Genomic DNA, 8,200 nt, shown 5'->3' with positions numbered 1-8,200 from the left:
TGTGTTTTTTCGGCATTTTTGACATAGTAACTCCTTTGTTTTTTTCGACATTTTCGACATAGTAACCCCTTTGTTTTTTTCGACATTTTCGACATAGTAACCCCTTTGTTTTTTTCGACATTTTCGACATAGTAACCCCTTTGTGTTTTTTGGACATTTTCGACATACTATAACCCCTTTGTGTTTTTTCGACATTTTCAATATTTGTATTTTTTTGGCATTTTCGACATAGTAACTCCTTTGTGTTTTTTTCGACATTTTCGTCATAGTAACTTCTTTGTGTTTTTTCGACATTTTTGACATACTAACCCCTTTGTGTTTATTCGACATTTTCAACATAGTAACCCCTTTGTGTTTTTTTTGACATTTGTGTTTTTTCGACATTTTCGACATAGTAACCCCTTTGTGTTTTTTCGACATACTAACCCCTTTGTGTTTTTTTTCGACATTTTCGACATGGTAACCCCTTTGTATTTTTTCGACATTTTCGACATAGTAACCCCTTTGTGTTTTTTGGACATTTTCGACATAGTATAACCCTTTTGTGTTTTTTCGACACTTTCAATATTTGTGTTTTTTCGGCATTTTGATATAGTAACCCCTTTGTGTTTTTTTCAACATTTTCGTCATAGTAACCCCTTTATTTTTTTCGACATTTTCGACATAGTAACCCCTTTGTGTTTTTCGACATTTTCGACATAGTAACCCCTTTGTGTTTTTTCGACATACTAACCCCTTTGTGTTTTTTTTCGACATTTTCGACATGGTAACCCCTTTGTGTTTTTCGACATTTTCGACATAGTAACCCCTTTGTGTTTTTTCGACATACTAACCCCTTTGTGTTTTTTTTCGACATTTTCGACATAGTAACTTCTTTGTGTTTTTTCGACATTTTCGACATAGTAACCCCTTTGTGATTTTTCGACATTTTCGTCATAGTAACCCCTTTGTGTTTTTTCGACATTTTCGACATAGTAACTTCTTTGTGTTTTTTCGACATTTTTGACATACTAACCCCTTTGTGTTTATTCGACATTTTCAACATAGTAACCCCTTTGTGTTTTTCGACATTTTCGACATAGTAACCCCTTTGTGTTTTTTCGACATAGTAACCCCTTTGTGTTTTTTTTCGACATTTTCGACATAGTAACTTCTTTGTGTTTTTTCGACATTTTTGACATACTAACCCCTTTGTGTTTATTCGACATTTTCAACATAGTAACCCCTTTGTGTTTTTTTTGACATTTGTGTTTTTTCGACATTTTCGACATAGTAACCCCTTTGTGTTTTTTCGACATACTAACCCCTTTGTGTTTTTTTTCGACATTTTCGACATGGTAACCCCTTTGTTTTTTTTCGACATTTTCGACATAGTAACCCCTTTGTGTTTTTTGGACATTTTCGACATAGTATAACCCTTTTGTGTTTTTTCGACACTTTCAATATTTGTGTTTTTTCGGCATTTTGATATAGTAACCCCTTTGTGTTTTTTTCAACATTTTCGTCATAGTAACCCCTTTATTTTTTCGACATTTTCGACATAGTAACCCCTTTGTGTTTTTCGACATTTTCGACATAGTAACCCCTTTGTGTTTTTTCGACATACTAACCCCTTTGTGTTTTTTTTCGACATTTTCGACATGGTAACCCCTTTGTGTTTTTTTTCGACATTTTCGACATAGTAACTTCTTTGTGTTTTTTCGACATTTTCGACATAGTAACCCCTTTGTGATTTTTCGACATTTTCGTCATAGTAACCCCTTTGTGTTTTTTCGACATTTTCGACATAGTAACCCCTTTGTGTTTTTTCGACATACTAACCCCTTTGTGTTTTTTTTCGACATTTTCGACATGGTAACCCCTTTGTATTTTTTCGACATTTTCGACATAGTAACCCCTTTGTGTTTTTTGGACATTTTTGACATAGTATAACCCTTTGTGTTTTTTCGACACTTTCAATATTTGTGTTTTTTCGGCATTTTTGACATAGTAACTCCTTTGTTTTTTTCGACATTTTCGACATAGTAACCCCTTTGTTTTTTTCGACATTTTCGACATAGTAACCCCTTTGTTTTTTTCGACATTTTCGACATAGTAACCCCTTTGTGTTTTTTGGACATTTTCGACATACTATAACCCCTTTGTGTTTTTTCGACATTTTCAATATTTGTATTTTTTTGGCATTTTCGACATAGTAACTCCTTTGTGTTTTTTTCGACATTTTCGTCATAGTAACTTCTTTGTGTTTTTTCGACATTTTTGACATACTAACCCCTTTGTGTTTATTCGACATTTTCAACATAGTAACCCCTTTGTGTTTTTTTTGACATTTGTGTTTTTTCGACATTTTCGACATAGTAACCCCTTTGTGTTTTTTCGACATACTAACCCCTTTGTGTTTTTTTTCGACATTTTCGACATGGTAACCCCTTTGTATTTTTTCGACATTTTCGACATAGTAACCCCTTTGTGTTTTTTGGACATTTTCGACATAGTATAACCCTTTTGTGTTTTTTCGACACTTTCAATATTTGTGTTTTTTCGGCATTTTGATATAGTAACCCCTTTGTGTTTTTTTCAACATTTTCGTCATAGTAACCCCTTTATTTTTTTCGACATTTTCGACATAGTAACCCCTTTGTGTTTTTCGACATTTTCGACATAGTAACCCCTTTGTGTTTTTTCGACATACTAACCCCTTTGTGTTTTTTTTCGACATTTTCGACATGGTAACCCCTTTGTGTTTTTCGACATTTTCGACATAGTAACCCCTTTGTGTTTTTTCGACATACTAACCCCTTTGTGTTTTTTTTCGACATTTTCGACATAGTAACTTCTTTGTGTTTTTTCGACATTTTCGACATAGTAACCCCTTTGTGATTTTTCGACATTTTCGTCATAGTAACCCCTTTGTGTTTTTTCGACATTTTCGACATAGTAACTTCTTTGTGTTTTTTCGACATTTTTGACATACTAACCCCTTTGTGTTTATTCGACATTTTCAACATAGTAACCCCTTTGTGTTTTTCGACATTTTCGACATAGTAACCCCTTTGTGTTTTTTCGACATAGTAACCCCTTTGTGTTTTTTTTCGACATTTTCGACATAGTAACTTCTTTGTGTTTTTTCGACATTTTTGACATACTAACCCCTTTGTGTTTATTCGACATTTTCAACATAGTAACCCCTTTGTGTTTTTTTTGACATTTGTGTTTTTTCGACATTTTCGACATAGTAACCCCTTTGTGTTTTTTCGACATACTAACCCCTTTGTGTTTTTTTTCGACATTTTCGACATGGTAACCCCTTTGTATTTTTTCGACATTTTCGACATAGTAACCCCTTTGTGTTTTTTGGACATTTTCGACATAGTATAACCCTTTTGTGTTTTTTCGACACTTTCAATATTTGTGTTTTTTCGGCATTTTGATATAGTAACCCCTTTGTGTTTTTTTCAACATTTTCGTCATAGTAACCCCTTTATTTTTTTCGACATTTTCGACATAGTAACCCCTTTGTGTTTTTCGACATTTTCGACATAGTAACCCCTTTGTGTTTTTTCGACATACTAACCCCTTTGTGTTTTTTTTCGACATTTTCGACATGGTAACCCCTTTGTGTTTTTCGACATTTTCGACATAGTAACCCCTTTGTGTTTTTTCGACATTTTCGACATAGTAACCCCTTTGTGTTTTTTCGACATACTAACCCCTTTGTGTTTTTTTTCGACATTTTCGACATGGTAACCCCTTTGTGTTTTTCGACATTTTCGACATAGTAACCCCTTTGTGTTTTTCGACATTTTCGACATAGTAACCCCTTTGTGTTTTTTCGACATACTAACCCCTTTGTGTTTTTTTTCGACATTTTCGACATGGTAACCCCTTTGTGTTTTTCGACATTTTCGACATAGTAACCCCTTTGTGTTTTTCGACATTTTCGACATAGTAACCCCTTTGTGTTTTTTCGACATACTAACCCCTTTGTGTTTTTTTTCGACATTTTCGACATGGTAACCCCTTTGTGTTTTTCGACATTTTCGACATACTAACCCCTTTGTGTTTTTTTTCGACATTTTCGACATAGTAACTTCTTTGTGTTTTTTCGACATTTTCGACATAGTAACCCCTTTGTGATTTTTCGACATTTTCGTCATAGTAACCCCTTTGTGTTTTTTCGACATACTAACCCCTTTGTGTTTTTTTTCGACATTTTCGACATGGTAACCCCTTTGTATTTTTTCGACATTTTCGACATAGTAACCCCTTTGTGTTTTTTGGACATTTTTGACATAGTATAACCCTTTGTGTTTTTTCGACACTTTCAATATTTGTGTTTTTTCGGCATTTTTGACATAGTAACTCCTTTGTTTTTTTCGACATTTTCGACATAGTAACCCCTTTGTTTTTTTCGACATTTTCGACATAGTAACCCCTTTGTTTTTTTCGACATTTTCGACATAGTAACCCCTTTGTGTTTTTTGGACATTTTCGACATACTATAACCCCTTTGTGTTTTTTTCGACATTTTCGTCATAGTAACTTCTTTGTGTTTTTTCGACATTTTTGACATACTAACCCCTTTGTGTTTATTCGACATTTTCAACATAGTAACCCCTTTGTGTTTTTTTTGACATTTGTGTTTTTTCGACATTTTCGACATAGTAACCCCTTTGTGTTTTTTCGACATACTAACCCCTTTGTGTTTTTTTTCGACATTTTCGACATGGTAACCCCTTTGTATTTTTTCGACATTTTCGACATAGTAACCCCTTTGTGTTTTTTGGACATTTTCGACATAGTATAACCCTTTTGTGTTTTTTCGACACTTTCAATATTTGTGTTTTTTCGGCATTTTGATATAGTAACCCCTTTGTGTTTTTTTCAACATTTTCGTCATAGTAACCCCTTTGTGTTTTTTCGACATACTAACCCCTTTGTGTTTTTTTTCGACATTTTCGACATGGTAACCCCTTTGTGTTTTTCGACATTTTCGACATAGTAACCCCTTTGTGTTTTTTCGACATACTAACCCCTTTGTGTTTTTTTTCGACATTTTCGACATAGTAACTTCTTTGTGTTTTTTCGACATTTTCGACATAGTAACCCCTTTGTGATTTTTCGACATTTTCGTCATAGTAACCCCTTTGTGTTTTTTCGACATTTTCGACATAGTAACCCCTTTGTGTTTTTCCGACATACTAACCCCTTTGTGTTTTTTTTCGCCATTTTCGACATGGTAACCCCTTTGTATTTTTTCGACATTTTCGACATAGTAACCCCTTTGTGTTTTTTGGACATTTTTGACATAGTATAACCCTTTGTGTTTTTTCGACACTTTCAATATTTGTGTTTTTTCGGCATTTTTGACATAGTAACTCCTTTGTTTTTTTCGACATTTTCGACATAGTAACCCCTTTGTTTTTTTCGACATTTTCGACATAGTAACCCCTTTGTTTTTTTCGACATTTTCGACATAGTAACCCCTTTGTGTTTTTTGGACATTTTCGACATACTATAACCCCTTTGTGTTTTTTCGACATTTTCAATATTTGTATTTTTTCGGCATTTTCGACATAGTAACTCCTTTGTGTTTTTTTCGACATTTTCGTCATAGTAACTTCTTTGTGTTTTTTCGACATTTTTGACATACTAACCCCTTTGTGTTTATTCGACATTTTCAACATAGTAACCCCTTTGTGTTTTTTTTGACATTTGTGTTTTTTCGACATTTTCGACATAGTAACCCCTTTGTGTTTTTTCGACATACTAACCCCTTTGTGTTTTTTTTCGACATTTTCGACATGGTAACCCCTTTGTATTTTTTCGACATTTTCGACATAGTAACCCCTTTGTGTTTTTTGGACATTTTCGACATAGTATAACCCTTTTGTGTTTTTTCGACACTTTCAATATTTGTGTTTTTTCGGCATTTTGATATAGTAACCCCTTTGTGTTTTTTTCAACATTTTCGTCATAGTAACCCCTTTATTTTTTTCGACATTTTCAACATAGTAACCCCTTTGTGTTTTTCGACATTTTCGACATAGTAACCCCTTTGTGTTTTTTCGACATACTAACCCCTTTGTGTTTTTTTTCGACATTTTCGACATGGTAACCCCTTTGTGTTTTTCGACATTTTCGACATAGTAACCCCTTTGTGTTTTTTCGACATACTAACCCCTTTGTGTTTTTTTTCGACATTTTCGACATAGTAACTTCTTTGTGTTTTTTCGACATTTTCGACATAGTAACCCCTTTGTGATTTTTCGACATTTTCGTCATAGTAACCCCTTTGTGTTTTTTCGACATACTAACCCCTTTGTGTTTTTTTTCGACATTTTCGACATGGTAACCCCTTTGTATTTTTTCGACATTTTCGACATAGTAACCCCTTTGTGTTTTTTGGACATTTTTGACATAGTATAACCCTTTGTGTTTTTTCGACACTTTCAATATTTGTGTTTTTTCGGCATTTTTGACATAGTAACTCCTTTGTTTTTTTCGACATTTTCGACATAGTAACCCCTTTGTTTTTTTCGACATTTGCGACATAGTAACCCCTTTGTTTTTTTCGACATTTTCGACATAGTAACCCCTTTGTGTTTTTTGGACATTTTCGACATACTATAACCCCTTTGTGTTTTTTTCGACATTTTCGTCATAGTAACTTCTTTGTGTTTTTTCGACATTTTTGACATACTAACCCCTTTGTGTTTATTCGACATTTTCAACATAGTAACCCCTTTGTGTTTTTTTTGACATTTGTGTTTTTTCGACATTTTCGACATAGTAACCCCTTTGTGTTTTTTCGACATACTAACCCCTTTGTGTTTTTTTTCGACATTTTCGACATGGTAACCCCTTTGTATTTTTTCGACATTTTCGACATAGTAACCCCTTTGTGTTTTTTGGACATTTTCGACATAGTATAACCCTTTTGTGTTTTTTCGACACTTTCAATATTTGTGTTTTTTCGGCATTTTGATATAGTAACCCCTTTGTGTTTTTTTCAACATTTTCGTCATAGTAACCCCTTTATTTTTTTCGACATTTTCGACATAGTAACCCCTTTGTGTTTTTCGACATTTTCGACATAGTAACCCCTTTGTGTTTTTTCGACATACTAACCCCTTTGTGTTTTTTTTCGACATTTTCGACATGGTAACCCCTTTGTGTTTTTCGACATTTTCGACATAGTAACCCCTTTGTGTTTTTTCGACATACTAACCCCTTTGTGTTTTTTTTCGACATTTTCGACATAGTAACTTCTTTGTGTTTTTTCGACATTTTCGACATAGTAACCCCTTTGTGATTTTTCGACATTTTCGTCATAGTAACCCCTTTGTGTTTTTTCGACATTTTCGACATAGTAACTTCTTTGTGTTTTTTCGACATTTTCGACATAGTAACTTCTTTGTGTTTTTTCGACATTTTCAACATAGTAACCCCTTTGTGTTTTTCGACATTTTCGACATAGTAACCCCTTTGTGTTTTTTCGACATAGTAACCCCTTTGTGTTTTTTTTCGACATTTTCGACATGGTAACCCCTTTGTATTTTTTCGACATTTTCGACATAGTAACCCCTTTGTGTTTTTTGGACATTTTCGACATAGTATAACCCTTTGTGTTTTTTCGACACTTTCAATATTTGTATTTTTTTGGCATTTTCGACATAGTAACTCCTTTGTGTTTTTTTCGACATTTTCGTCATAGTAACTTCTTTGTGTTTTTTCGACATTTTTGACATACTAACCCCTTTGTGTTTATTCGACATTTTCAACATAGTAACCCCTTTGTGTTTTTTTTGACATTTGTGTTTTTTCGACATTTTCGACATAGTAACCCCTTTGTGTTTTTTCGACATACTAACCCCTTTGTGTTTTTTTTCGACATTTTCGACATGGTAACCCCTTTGTATTTTTTCGACATTTTCGACATAGTAACCCCTTTGTGTTTTTTGGACATTTTCGACATAGTATAACCCTTTTGTGTTTTTTCGACACTTTCAATATTTGTGTTTTTTCGGCATTTTGATATAGTAACCCCTTTGTGTTTTTTTCAACATTTTCGTCATAGTAACCCCTTTATTTTTTTCGACATTTTCGACATAGTAACCCCTTTGTGTTTTTCGACATTTTCGACATAGTAACCCCTTTGTGTTTTTTCGACATACTAACCCCTTTGTGTTTTTTTTCG

The sequence above is a fragment of the Urocampus carinirostris genome, chromosome 9 (assembly GCF_059441175.1).
Source record: "Urocampus carinirostris isolate Australia breed hairy pipefish chromosome 9, RoL_Ucar_1.0, whole genome shotgun sequence".
Lineage (NCBI taxonomy): Eukaryota > Metazoa > Chordata > Actinopteri > Syngnathiformes > Syngnathidae > Urocampus > Urocampus carinirostris.
This window is presented reverse-complemented; position numbering follows the sequence as displayed.